The sequence below is a fragment of the Lissotriton helveticus genome, chromosome 2_1, assembly GCF_964261635.1.
Source record: "Lissotriton helveticus chromosome 2_1, aLisHel1.1, whole genome shotgun sequence".
Taxonomy (NCBI): domain Eukaryota; kingdom Metazoa; phylum Chordata; class Amphibia; order Caudata; family Salamandridae; genus Lissotriton; species Lissotriton helveticus.
This window is the reverse complement of record NC_136059.1, coordinates 1,003,597,549-1,003,613,364: the sequence shown is the minus strand read 5'-3', so window position 1 is coordinate 1,003,613,364 and position 15,816 is coordinate 1,003,597,549.

Here is a 15,816-nt window from a genome sequence, read left to right as displayed (position 1 = left end):
ACAAAGATAACCAAATAAACCTTAATGTCAACTACAGACTTTGTATCTGAGTCTGCAATGGGCAAATAGTCGTGTTATTGACTAAAGCATAGCTCAAAAATGAATTTGATTATGGCTCTTTCTGGGTACTGTAGCACTTTAGCACTCTAGCACTTTACTAAGCAAGATTTGCACATTTATAAACAGTTTAGGACATAGCCAAATTACTGTTGCAACATGCTTTTTTCTATTTCTCTGTATATAATCCAGGCTGGTTTTCTATGTATAGCAACGTTTTTTTTTCTCACAAAGTGATAGTTAAACTTTCTGTTGACAACTGTTGTTGTTATGCTTATTTTGCTCTGCTCAATATTTTGTTTTAAAGTCTGCAATGCGCTCTGCCATTTGTTAAAAGAAAAATATGCCCTCAAGCCTCCTATGCCTAAAGTTTCCATTACCATGCTCTGCTGACTTTGATAATTGAGAGAAGGCACGGCTTATGCGTTTGGCTTCCATGGAAACAGAAATACATAGAGACCACAGAGGTTCGGAAACAGGTGACTTGCATTCATTATTAAATTCCAAATAATTATTGTGATGCAGATGAGGGACTGGGGACTGAGCTAAACATAATATTTGTTATGTTTGTGAGACCATTCTGGGTGCAAGCTTCTATGTGTCTTTGGGTGTGTTTCTCCTTGTCCCCTAGTTAACTGCGAGACAGCATCTCTTGGAGATTCTGATACCTCTCAGTTTAGCCTGTCTTTTGCGCAACAGGTCTGTCTCTTATGAGGGAAAATGAAAATCTGCATGTTCCATCATTAACATCGATGAAAAGGACTGATCTCTTGCTATCGACTTCTACCGGAAAAGACGTAAAGGGGCGCAATCCCTTGAACTGCAAACAGGTGATTTATTTGGACTAACGATGACTAGTAGTTTGCAGGGAAAAGGCAAAGCGATCACTCTGGCAGACATGTAATGTTTGTGTGATCAACCATCCTGGGTTAAATCAGCTAGTTGTCTAGGAGTGGTACTAGATTGGTAGTAGATTGGCACTTATTACTTGCTTTAGATTATGTTCCTCATTCTAAACATTGTGCACCACTTTTAACTTGACTCTCAAATATTGCCCTTTTTTCTCATTAAATAGGTTTTCTTTTCTGCTAGGACCATCTGTAGTCCTCCTGCTTTATGGTTCAGCCTTGGTCCCAAGACGGACAATGCCTGAATGCAGTTGCACAATTTGAATACAGTACCAACTTTACCTATTCTAAATAGTTTGAACTGTGTGTACTCCTATGTTACATTACAGCCTAGGTAACTAACTTGGCTGTTTATTGGTCACTAAACATTGTTTGAATTGTGAAAACTTAACGGCCGCCTTTACCATGCCCATCAAAGTGACTGCTGGGTCTGTATTTCTCTAATTGTCTAAAACCATCTTATGATTGAACCCTTAACTCTCTTTCCCCAGTTGTGAGGTCTATTGGGCTGTTATCTATATCCACCACCAATGCAAAACACACTTTATTTAAAAACGTGGAACGGGTGCTTTAAATGGGAAGGTACTCTCCTGTCATGAGTATCTGTACTTTTGTAATTTGAAAGGGTGAGTAGACGCACATCTCATTACTGTTATAAACGATTTAGTGAGAGAGTACTGACTCTTTTAAGGAAGAAACTCTGGAAAGTGAGTACCAACAGTTGTTTATTTCCATCCTAAAGACTTCGGAAGACCATCATCACAACCATCATTCCTCTAGAAGAACCTTGCCCCACCAGTGAAGGAAATGGGGGAGCTAATGCCATATCTCGAGTCCAGCATCTGCTATTGAACAGGATCCGTGATCCAGAACAGCCCCAGGGAAGCATGCTGGATTTGTCCTATATGCTTTTTGTTCATAGGAGCCACTTGCACATGGTGGGGATAGGCTTTAATGTTTAATTACAGCTAGACCTAAAAGAAATGATTCTTTTAAAGGGCCATCATCGCTCATTCTGTTCACTTCCCATCCTGGTTGGGGCTTAGCTGGTGCTTAACACTGTGATGCCCGTGCCCTTGAGGAAACAAAGACACTCATCTAATCACTTCGCAAGTGATCAAGAGAAACGCTTCTTGATTGGGAGACAGGATTTGAGCTTACCAACTCCTAGATGTAATGTAAGAATGTCAGCTATTTCTGTCTGCATAAGTGATTATTCAGGCGTACCTTCCATTGGTGCAGCTAGTGAAGTGGCACCGGGGGCCAGGAGCCTGAGGGGCCCATTGAACCATGAGTTTTGCTGTATTTGATAATTCAAACAACAGGCGGGGGAGCACTACTTCCTTGAACTAAACACCATGACACTCTGTCTACTTACAGAGTAATTACACCAAGAACTATTTATATAGTATGTTCTAATCTATTTTCACTATTTTATTTCTTTTGTAGAACTACTCATCGCAATGTTGGGTGTCAGAACATTTTGCATCGCACATATATTGTTACAATTATATGATTCATAAAAGTGTGTAAGTCAGGGTACAGGAAACTAAGATCTTTTCTATCATCCACCATTTCAGGTTTTCTGCCTGGTGCCATAAGAAGCCCCTGTGACAAGCTATACATAGGCCAGGTGGCCCAGAAGGTTGAAAGTAGGATCCTGCAACACTGCAGCAGAATCAGCTGCAAAGTGCAAGGGACCCCTTTGGTAGATCACTTCTCTAACATGGGACGCCAGGCAGAAAACCTGAATTGGTGGGTAATAGAAAAGATTTCCACACAGCCCATGGGTGGAGACATTCCATCATCCCTAAACAAAGAGTGTAAACGGATACACACTTTGGACACGGCCACCCTAGGGCTAAATAAGTCAGAAGAAGCCAACAAACAACTGGATCTGCTGACAAGTACATAACATGCTCCCTGCTGCCCTGCCACACGCTGCTCTAGGCTCTTGCTTGAATATCATTCGAGAGAGAACAGTATCCGGCCAATTCTTTCAGATCCTGCACAAGCTCGTACAATACCGGCCCTTTGTGTCCATAATTATGTTGATGCCACCAGTATTGCTTGTAAATACTATATGGGTCTCTTATGCCAATTTGTGTCCATAAGCTTGTTGAGTTCTCCAGTGTGACATGTACATAATCTTGTTACAAATGGGGGTGGGGTCGCACACTACTCACACACCGGCGGTGTCGCCCCTAAGGACTCTGGTCAATGTAGTAAAGTGTTTGCGATGCATCATCTTTCGATCTTCTGCTATCTTCGCTGTCTTCGCCATCCCTGGACACGTGTTTCGGGGTATTACCCCTCATCAGCAGGGATAGGCCGTGTACTGGGGTTGCCGATGGCTGCCAATATCTGCCAGGTATAGTACCACTCAGGCACGTAGGTGCGGGATCCCAGGCTCGTCAGCCCGCTGCTCAAGGGAGCTTTAAAGTTACAAATGGGGGTGGGGTCGCACACTACTCACACACCGGCGGTGTCGCCCCTAAGGACTCTGGTCAATGTAGTAAAGTGTTCGCGATGCATCATCTTTCGATCTTCTGCTATCTTCGCTGTCTTCGCCATCCCTGGACACGTGTTTCGGGGTATTACCCCATATCAGCAGGGATAGGCCGTGTACTGGGGTTGCCGATGGCTGCCAATATCTGCCAGGTATAGTACCACTCAGGCACGTAGGTGCGGGATCCCAGGCTCGTCAGCCCGCTGCTCAAGGGAGCTTTAAAGTTACAAATGGGGGTGGGGTCGCACACTACTCACACACCGGCGGTGTCGCCCCTAAGGACTCTGGTCAATGTAGTAAAGTGTTCGCGATGCATCATCTTTCGATCTTCTGCTATCTTCGCTGTCCAGGGATGGCGAAGACAGCGAAGATAGCAGAAGATCGAAAGATGATGCATCGCGAACACTTTACTACATTGACCAGAGTCCTTAAGGGCGACACCGCCGGTGTGTGAGTAGTGTGCGACCCCACCCCCATTTATACATAATCTTGTTGATGTGGCCTAAGTTAGGTATGAGGTGTTGTCCATATCTCTATTTAAACAATTATCAATGACAAATCATAGTTGATGTCCCCAATCTAACATATGATGTGTTGTTTACATTAGTGTTTTTACATTGTGGAACAAATGTATTTTTCCCACATGTAAGCTTTCTGAAATGCTAAAGCCTCATGCATCTAACATATGATGTGTTATTTACACTATTGTTTAAACAGTGTCATGTAGTCTTTGTGAAATGTTAAAGCCTTATGCATCAATAAGACCATTTCATATGTGATATGATGTTCATAATTCTCGTTTTTGATGTTGTAGAACTTTATTAGTATGTTTGAGGTGCGGTCTCAGCACATGATAGGGGTTTGTAGACCATCAACACAAACTGTTACAAATAATAATGTTTGTCTCCTTTATCCGTAGAGCTCCTGTATATACCATGGATATGGAAATCTATCATCCTCCTCGTTACATGTACCTCATCCATGCTCTCCACTACCAACAATTCCATGCTCCGAAAGTTGACGGTACCAGGTGCGTTTTCCCCATTCTATGTATCTCATCCATGCTCTTCGCTACTTGAAGGACGGCGGTACCGGGTGCGTTTCTCATGCCGTGCCTGTTGAACTTAAATGGTTTATATTAGCACACACACACTTCATGTGCTCAGTGACTTGTAAAACCTGAAACTTAAAAATACTGCTTGAGCCTGACATTCTGTGTAACTCCTAGCATGATGTTGTATTGTGATTTCTCTCCTTCTTTCCTTGCATCTATATTCTCCCTTCTGTTCAGCCTGAATGTATGTAGAATGTAGGATGATGTCACGGAATGTTGGTGTGTGGTCTTGGTGAGTGTGTCAGTTGAAGATGAGAGGCTGAACAGCAGGGAGGCTGCTCCCGGTGGGGCTACTATTATTTACCATCTTACTACTATCTACCTTCTTCTACTTACCTGGAACTTGATATAATAAATTACATCTTGGAACCTACCACCTTGTCTACAATTAGGACTTCTTTACACATGACGTAAGTCTTCGACTTGCTGTGAGTGTCACCATGGCAACGGTTACTAACATCACACCTTTACTGAGCGTGCACGCCACACTTTCAGAAGGCCCGTCAATCAGCGGCAGCATGCAGTACGTGCCAATGGTCCCATCTTTTAAATACTTCCTACTAAAACCGCATGTGTCATATGGTGCCATTCATTGACGAGTGCAAGTTCAGGTAAGACGCACGAGCGGCCAGCTGCGTAATGTCGTTTGCTTTTTGTATGCTTTTCCCTCTTACAAAGTCTCTTCTCCTCCTTTACATCTAGAAATCTGCTAAATAGCTTTGGCTACTTGGAGCCTCTTAGGAATGAACCAGTCATGTTTCAGAAAAGGTAAGAAGTGGTGTTTTTTTACTTATCCAAGCACATAGCCAGCTTTTTATACTTACGCTCCCTTATGTCTTCCATTTCTACAGTTTCGTTTAGAAATTCACTAAATTGCGTATGCAACTCTGAGCTTTCTGCTGAATGATTCAGCTACTGTACAAAGACACAAGGTAAGACGCGCGCTTTTTAAAAATGGTATGTTTTTAGCTTAATAATCACACAGCTGGCAAAGTTTGCTAGTGTTCTCTTAAACTATTCGTTATATCTCAATTTTAGATCACCTTTGCATAGTGAAGGAATTCAGGAGCACATTACCGGCTTATTTGACTTGAAGGTAAGACGCACGCTGTCTCATGTGGCGTTTTCTCCTCATCAATGACTAAGTCAACACATAATAGCATTATTATGTTAAATTTGTATACCCATTCGGTTGATGGAATCCACTCCTTACATACCTACTTACCCATTTGCAGGGTCTTTAATTCAGAAAGATTCATCCTGGCCAAGAATCCAACAGGACAGTAGATTTTCCTTGCCCATTTCTCAAGAAAATTATGTGGAAATCACCACTGCATTTTGTAGGTCAACCCAACCAACCTTTTTGTAAATAGCAATATTCCCTCCATCTTTTGAAAACGCCTTATTGATTCTATGAATCATTGTGTCCATTTAGGCTGTCCTCTTCCACCTCACTGTCCTGAAGAAGACCCGCTGTGACATTTGTTGAGTAACGCCGGTCCCTGGGTCGAAACGTCGACGCCGCACCCCTGTCCATGTCTTACAGCTTCCTCACTCCAAAGTTGGAATATGATTTAGACTAGTGGTTTGACATTACTTTGTATAAGAACGTATGTTTGTTGATTCATGCACTTTTTCCTTACTGTATATATTTCACCCACTATATCACCTTGTCACCTTTTTCACTTACTCACCAAAAGTCACTCACTAGTTACTTTCTATCGGTTGAATTGTATATGTGACAGCCTCATATACCAAAAATAAATCAGTATAATATACTGATTGATTAAAAATTACAATAACATTCTTGGTGTGTTTCTTGGTATATATCAATTATGGCAATGCTAAGAAACTGTCCATGCAACAGAACTATTTGTAGTTTGTAATGTAGACTACACATAGACCTCTCCTGCATGTACACTAGGCACCAGAAGTATCTTACTGTTGTTATACCTTGGAAATTACTGGTATACAAAGATATCTGCAGCACTTGGATGTTGTTAAGTTGTGGGACATTACAGCTCCTCTAGGGCTGTTACCGTATGTTTCTGTCCCCACACACAACAAAGGCCACACTTTAGACCAAATTTATTCTACAGCTGCGATCTGCGCATCCCCCCCGATCCCTGTCCTATGGTCTGACAATTTTTTAATAGATTTTACTATTTCTCCTGTCATCACTATCTCCCCCAGACCGTTGGAAGGCCCTAGTGGGACTGCTAGGGCTTTTCACCGGGTCTCCCCTGAAATGCTGGCATCTGCACTCTCCATGCACCCTTGTCAACTGTCTGGTAGTTTAGAGGAAGATCTGGATCTGCTACATAGGTGGCTAGTGGATAGATTTGAGGAGTTAGCTCCCATGTCTATTCCTAGAAAATCCTGTAACCGCGCCTCGGCACCGTGGTTCACTCCTTTTCTTGGTGAGCTGCACCGAGAGTGTAAAAAAGCTGAAAGGGCCTGGCGCCGAATGTATGATCCCAGTGACAAAAATAAATATAGGGAACTCACAAAGCTCTATCACCGCCATATTATGGCTGGGGAAAAAGCTTATTATGACAAAAGAATTGAGGATGCGGCGAATAAGAGTAAAGAAATTTTCCGCATTGTAAAAGATTTTATCTCCCCTACCTCGATATTGCCATCCCACTCCCACACGGAAGCATGGGTCCATCAACTTGCAATATTTTTCGCCTCTAAAATTAAAGCTGTTCAAGATACTTTTTCCCCTCTGAGTTCAGTATCTGTATCTGAGCACAGGCTCTCTCGGTTTCCATCCTTGGTAGTGGAAGGCCCCTCTCTTTCTGAGTTTCCCCCTCTGTCCCTACCTGCCTCTCTTGACCTTCTCACCCAGCTCAAGTCTGGCTCCCCGCAGGATCCCTGTCCCGCTAAATGCCTTGGAAAAGTAGCACCAGCCTTAAACTCCTTGTTTTACCCGGTGCTCAACATGTCTTTAAGCACAGGGGTGGTTCCCCAGGCCTGGAAGCATGCCTTGATCCTGCCGCTTGTCAAGAAGCCCAATTTGGACCATCTGCTCCATGCTAACTATAGGCCGATCTCCCTTCTCCCTGCTCTGGCAAAGGTGGTTGAGAAGCATGTTCACATCTCCCTCTCTGACTACATTGAGAGTAACGACATCCTTCACGATACTCAGTCGGGTTTTCGCACCAACATGAGTACGGAGACTGCTCTCCTTGAAGTTACTGATGCCATCCGGGAAGTTCTGGATTTAGGTGGAAAGGCCATATTAGTTATGCTGGATTTGTCGGCGGCCTTCGGCACCGTTCCCCATGACGGTCTCCTTTTAAGACTCTGGGAGATCGGATTGCGTGGAGTGGTGTTGAAGTGGTTCGAGTCATTCTTGGCCGGCCGCCGGCAAACGGTCTGAGCGCCACCTTTCTCCGCCGACATGCCGCCATTGGAGGTGGGGGTGCCTCAGGGCTCTATCTTGAGCCCCACCCTTTTTATTATCTACATGGCCCCTCTGGCGGCAGTGACGGAGTCGTTCGGTGCCCAGATCGTATCCTACGCTGATGACACCCAGCTCCTTTTCACCTGCACTAAGGGCTCTGACTTTGATGGTATGAGGATCAGGGACTGTCTGGGAGCGGTCTTTGAGTGGTTTAAACAGCACAGTCTGAAATGTAATTCCGATAAATCGGAATTGCTTTTCTTTGGCTGCTCTCCTGATCCGAGATGGAAGGCCTGGTGGCCTCCTGACATGTACCCTCCGGCAGATGCCTCTTCCAAGGCGAAGAATCTTGGCTTCCAGATTGATGATGGCCTTTCCTTTGGGCCTCAGATTCGCGAGCTCACAGGGAAATGCTTTGGCATTTTAAAAATGCTAAGGAAATTCCTTCCGATCTTGTCCCTGGAGCACAGAAAGACCACAGTACAGGCTATGATAGGCTCCTGCCTAGATTATGCGAATGTGCTCTATCTGGGATTGCCAAAATTTCTTCTTGCGCGCCTTCAGCTAGTGCAGAACTCCGCTGCAAGGGCCATTTTCGGCCTTTATCGAAGAGCGAGTGCATCGGAGCTGCTTAAAAAGCTTCACCGGCTCCCTGTCGCGAGACGGATTACTTTTAAGGCGCTGACTCTCGCCTTCAAGGCACTTCATCTTGCAGGGGCTAGATACATCAGAAGGCGTCTTGCCTTTTATCGGCCCTCCAGAACTCTGAGATCGGCTTCTTTGGCCATGGCTTCTGTTCCTCCCATCAGACGGGCTAGAATTGGAGGCCACTCTTTTCGATACTTGGCACCACGTTACTGGAACTCCTTGCTCGTCTCCCTTAGGAAAATCAGCAATCTACTGGTTTTCAGGAAGGAACTGAAGACATGGCTTTTTACCCAGTAATTTTTTTCTGCTGCTCCGCATCTGCCCTGGATTGTCTCTCCTTCGGGTCTTTGTCTAAGCGCCGGGACACTCTATAGAGTAGCCGTGCGCTATAAAAGAGCCAAAATAACATAACATAACATAACATAACATAACATAACACTGGGATATTTTAAAAGGCATCCATTTTGTGACCAATTAATTAAGCCAAAAAAGATTTACTGTCATCATTTACCTTGTTGTCCAATATTTGGGGCTGAGGTTTTAATGGGTAAGTGGTGGGCGTAGTTCGCGAAGTAGCGCTACGCGAAGCTACTCGAAGTGCACTTCGCACTACGCGAACTTCACGTAGCACTACGCAAGCTGCGTAGTAGCATGTTCGCACTGTGCAAGATGCGTTTTCAATGATTGCACAGTGCGGACAAGCATCCGGCACTGTGCAAGCATTGAAAACGGCATCTTGCACAGTGCGAGCTGTAGTTTTCTGCTGCTCGAGGAGATTATTACTCGAGCGGCAGCTTTCTCAACGCGAACAGGTAGTTTCTCATTGAGAGCGGTCGCGAGCATGCGCAACCACTCACAATGAGAAACCTGACCTCCTCGCGTTGAGAATCTCGCCGGGATGTCATTTTGCTTGCTCGCGGTCGCGAACATGACGTTCAGGACCGCGAACAAGCAAAAAATGAGCGCTGCACTACGCTACGCTGCACTACGCATGTTCGCACTGTGCTACGTGCCGCTCGCGTAGTGCGAAGTTGCAAAAACTTCGCAAACTCCGCGAGCGGAGCATAGTGCTTCGCCCAGGGTTAACTATTAGGCTCAGCACCTCATAACTCCACCCCTTAGGACCCACCCTTTCTGCTCCTCATCTTGGGGCATAATACCAAGCAATAGCGATAATTATCGCTATTGCTTGGTTAGAGACAAAAAATTACCGCTGAGCTGCGGCGATTTTTATCGCAGATAAACCTTGGTATTACCAAGGTTTATCGCAAATGCGATAAAAAACAGCCGCAATGCATGAATATCGCTGAAAAGTCAGCGATATTCATGCATTACCGAGCTAATGCTCTTAGCCATGTTATCCACCTCCCATTGGATAACATGGCTAAGGGCAGGTGTTAGCTTTTGGAGATATTCGCGTTTAGCGCGAATATCTCCAAAAGTTGGTAATAGGAGATAGCGATGTTAGCGACTGTTTCCAGTCGCTAACATCTTGGCACGCCCACTTTGCATGTCATTAGTGATAAATATCCCTGACATGCAAAGTGGGGCCCAAGATGGTCGCTATCTCCTACTAGCTGTCGCTAACTGGTGTGATAGGGAGATAATTTTATCTCCGCTTTCTTGGCTTTTAAAGCCAAAAAAGCGGAGATAAACCCCCTTGATAATATGCCCCCTTGTTCCCTCATTACTAGGACCCTGGCAGAAATGTGTTTAATATCCACCCCTGCTACAAACCCTCACCCCATGTATAGTGTGCAGATAATAGTCACTTTTATGGTAAATGTGAACCAAACAGGAAATCAGTATCAATGTATTGCTTCAGTATTGTGCTTCCCTAACATTGGGGCTGTCTTTAGTATCTGACAAGACACTTCGTGATGTGTAAGCAAATTGCGTCTTGGATGTCACAAATTTCCCTCGAAGTGTGAAGGTTTTTCTTTACCTATATTAAAGACACATTTTTGTGAACTGTGTGGGACTTCAAGATATATTTTTCCAGTCTGGATAAGGCATTACATATTTGCTTGCTGGGATAAAACATACCTCGAATAATACGTTGTTTTAATCTGCACCTTACCTAGTTTGCAGACATACAATGCACAAGTTGCATAAATCATACCTGCAAATGAAAAAAGGTGACAATTCCACATGGACACAGAGCGACGTTTCTAAGCAGTGAAATGGCCAAATTTATGTTTCCATGATCATTCAGTGTGCTGTTCAGTCAATTTCAGATGTTGTTTCCATATATTTTGTGTGACAATATAATAATTGTAAATTAACGCTGGATCCCAACTGATATTGAACCAAACGCTCATTTCGCAAAAGGAGCTCCAGTTCCATTCAGTAGAAAACACTCACATCTGTCCCTGGTTCTTTTCCGGCAATCAATGCACCAGAAGCAGCTAGTTGTCCATCATGTACATGAGATGTCACCTGCTTTGACCCTTTCACTTCTGGGGTGTTTGAGCACCTCTGTGCTGAGCTTTCTTCTAAAGTAGGAATTTGATTGCTTGAATACAGGTACCTCTTTGATTTCTTCGTGCTGCCAATGCAAACTATATGGGTTTTTGCACTCTTAAACTTTATATTGGTGCAAACCTTATTTCAATATCTCACTGCCTCCTGAAGAGTAAATTAAAATTGTGTAAATAGTTCCATTGTTTATGTTTGCTCAATATTTTGTTGCATGTCTCAAAAGGACAAACATAAATCCTGGAATCCTAACAATGGAAATGTTATCCTGAATGTCTGGAGTATGGAACAACCACAGATATGTGAAGTTTTCTGGAAAGTGTAGTCTGCACAATCAATTATGTACTTGTAAAGCGGACTATGAAATCCCAATTTGTAGCGCATTGTTCATTCGATAACGGATATCAAACTCAGGACTATCTGGAAAGTATGAAAAATATAATTGTTTTTAAATTTGTACAACTTAAAGTACCTAATGGTATAAGCAAGATCTCCCTTAATTGACTGGCCAGCCAAAAGAACGTGCTGAGCATGACGTTTGTCAGATTTTATCATTTTTCCCATCAGTTTCCCTCGCACAGGATTTACAACAGTGAATTCCACTGCATCCTCTGAGTGTGGGGTTACCAGACATGTATCAGTTTTTATGGGTAGGGAAACCTACCAAAAGTACATTTTCAACATGTACACATCCTAAGATTTCTATCAGTTGGTACCATATCAACCTCGTCCTGATTGTCGGGTGGTAGAAGACTCTAAACCTTGTCAGAGTTTTAGCATTTGTTTCCAAAGCATGGTAATTCTGTCAAGCCTTTGTTGCACAGAGACATATGACTGCCAAGGCTTGACCCTCATCTATGTACCTCTGGGTCTCCTGAACATGGGTTTATCAGACATACATAGATTTTCAATGGGTTTAGGATACCCAAACTGGGTGCAGTGCATTTAAGAAATTGGAAAGCAAATGAAATAGCGTTGGTGGTTTAGTGTACCTGTCCTTTTTTGCCCATATCACCTATTGGCTATATGGAAATATAGCGCAACTAAATATTTTTAAGATCTACACATACCATGTTTTCTGTCACTGAGTGTTAGACCTCCCTGGACCTGACTGGATGGCTGTAACAATGCCCTGAATATGATGTTTGCCTGGTTTTTAGCTTTTTTTGGACTAAAACTTAGGGGCTCATTAGGATGGTGGTCGTAGGCACATCCGCGTTGCCGGGGGTGGCGGAAAATGTCCTTTTCCGCCCTCCATCAGCGGTCCTCGCGTTCACCTTATTACAATGGGCAAAGATAGCCCATTTCCCATCTGCTGCAGAGTTACGTGATCCGCCAGAAATTTCCTTCTGCAATGGTGGCAGAGGGAGCCAATAGAGAAACACTGCCTTGTGAAATGATGTCCCGACCGCCGGACAAATCACTATGCCGCAAACAGCCCATCACATCGCAGCGGAGAATCCAGCCACCCGGAGGCGGCGGATGCACTACTGCGGAGAGCGTAACGTGAATCCCGGTCGCATCCATGCAGTCTTGACCACAGTGGATCCAGCTCTTAAAGCCCTTCCGCTGCCGTACCTCATCCACTACCAGCAAATAAGACGTCACCGAGGAGAACACCACAGGTACGCAAAAACACAACTCTGCATAGAACCACAGCACACAACCCCTGTTCTGCCTGATAGAAATCCACACCTCCGCATCCAGGTCACCCATCAACAGTGAAATCACTGCAATGTCCCGGGCAAGTCGCGACTGCAGTGAAGACGCGGGAAAACCTACGCACAATGTAGTAGGCAGGGCCGGCTCCAGGGACGGGCAGTCTGGCCAGATTCACAGGGCTCCACCTTCACCCTACCCACAGTACGCTTCCCACACACATTTGTGCACATACTGTGTGCCCCTCCTTTGCCCCCCTGGAGAACTTATGAGGCAGGTGTGGCTACACCTCGCACCTCACACATCAAAGGACAAGTTAAATTGACTGGAAAGATGGGGGTAAAGATGAACACCCTGCACAGAAGGTCACGGGTGGACAACCCTCCTCCTCACACCTACCCTCCACTCATGTGAATCAAACTGAGTATAATTAAGAAATGAAGACCCACACTGCATATGAACAACCACTGAATTGTTCAAACTGCTTGTCAAGTCCCTCAGAAAGATCCCAAACTGACATTCTGCCACATTCACATACAGTAGGTCAGCAGCAATGGAGGACAATAAATGTGCTAGCCCAAAGTGAAGTGGACAGTGTTGGAAAGCCATGAAGCAAGCCACATACCTGGGTACATCACGTGCAAGACGAGGAACATATCACACCACGTTTAGGCCCTCAAATCAGACATGGGTGGCACAGTGAGTAAAATTAATTCACAGTGACCTCTGTGCAACAACCCAGGGATACATCAATGCAAGCCATGCACACAAATGATAGGAAGTGGCAGAAGTCATACAGTGACCAGCCACACATCTGTGTCAACTTACTTGACACATATATGCCATCAGCTCAACACACATGGCTCATTGTAACACTCCCTGACGGTCAAACCCAAGTAAGACTTTCACATATGCCCTTCATCTACCCACCTCACACCTGCAACACTCAACACCTATGAGAAACACACATAATGGTGAAAATGATGTCCTGTGAGTTCACTGACAACCAATCACACACCCTGTGGTACATCCACAAATGTCAGACTCACACTCAGGGATGCCTGGACCAATGCTGACCAAAAAACAATATCCAAAAACAAATCCCACAAGCAAAATACAAAGAAGTCCAACAAGCCCAGCCATGTGCAGCCAAACAGTGGAAAGGCAATGTGACCTTAGACAGAACAGGAATACAAAACATTGTCACTCTGGAGCCAATGCACAGACACCACACACCAACACAAACAAGAATTGCATCATCAACAAGCAATCATGAACAATAACTGGGATCAAGGGGACTAATCAGCTAACACACACATACACACCACACCAGTCATCAAGTGAACATGGTGTACCACAAGCCTGCACATAGACAAACCTGATAAGTGACAGCCAAAAATAGGAGGACAAACCACTATTATGCACTCAAAACAAGTTCATGAATATGAATCCACATTCCTGCTTGTGACATACACACAAGAAAAGCACGCTACACATGCAACACACATCTGAATGTATCACAATCCACGAACTATTCACACACAATGTCATGCAAATAGAACATTACACACACATTGCACCTGTCAGCGGAAAGAGCCAACACAGTCCAAACACTGCATACATCCACAAGAAAAACACAACAGAGGCACATACCAATCCATCACATAGCAAACTCAGCTGGACATCAGGGGGATGTACACCAAGCAAGTACAACACAACATACACTGAGAGCACTGCATGCACACCAAGCAGTGTGTACCCAACTACAAAACCAGTAGCACACATATCTGAGTGCCCCACCATGAACTCCCACAACACAAATCATCAAAGCACACAGATAACATCACACTCAGGAGGGGTAGCAGTACCTCAGCAAACACACATACAGCCTAGCCTTCACCCACAGATGCACAACTCAAAAACCCAGATGCAAACAACATGGTTAGAGGACTGTGCTGCTCAAACCTATGCACTGCACATGAGCAACCATGACTGCAAACTAGTAGAAGAAAATGAAACTAATTGTGAAATTGTCCTGATTGGCACATTGGTCCTGTAAACATTTCATCCTCACACAGTATAGTGTCACACTATGAAGTGGTGGGGAGGCTCACACACTGGCAAGGCATGGGGTAGAAGACATTAGACTGAAGTGGTGTTTACATTAGTATTGGACATGTGAGGAGTGGGCAGTCCACAAACACACTGAGGAGTAACTCACAATGTGTAGGCATCAGAAGCATCTATAGGGGATGGTATGACTCCTCATACCACATACCATACTGGAGCCAAAAATGGGTCAAGTGACAGCAATGCATACAAAAACTCACAAATAATGTCAGTGTGGCTGAGCAGGTCAGCACAGTAAGCACACACAGAAACAAGAGACATGGCTGATCAACAAAATACAACACAGACTTTGCAGTCACACACTCTGCATACTCACAACTGGCAGCAACAACAAGTAGGTTTTCCCCAGGAGTGCAAGGACACACCGACAGACTGCACAGTGCTCAACCTACAACTCCTACACGTGCCCACAATCTGAAGCACATGTCTGACAATTTAAACAAACAGTCACTCATTAGCTGGGTCATACATGTGTGTAGTTGGCATTGCAGGGGCACACACACATCAACACTACTGACAATGACAGGCCATTCACACTGTATGACTACTCAAGTGCACACATTCAAATGCATCCATGTGATTATGAACACAGGTACACACAAGATGACTACACACCAACTTTGCTGTGCACACATCAAGAAAGAGCCCACAGAAATGCTGGACCCTGGCCACCTCACAAGTAATCCTGTGGAGAGCATTCACCTCTGTACTGGTATTGCATCCTGACATGACGTGTACAATTTAGCAAACCTGAGCACAGAATGATTAAGAGAAGAGTAGACCATCACAAACAACCATCATTGCGCCCTCAGGCCTCAGACTGAAGAAGAACAAAAGTGCTTGTTACCTCTGGAAAACCCTGAAAAAGTAAAACAAGCAATTGCCAATGTTAAAGTGTCTTACA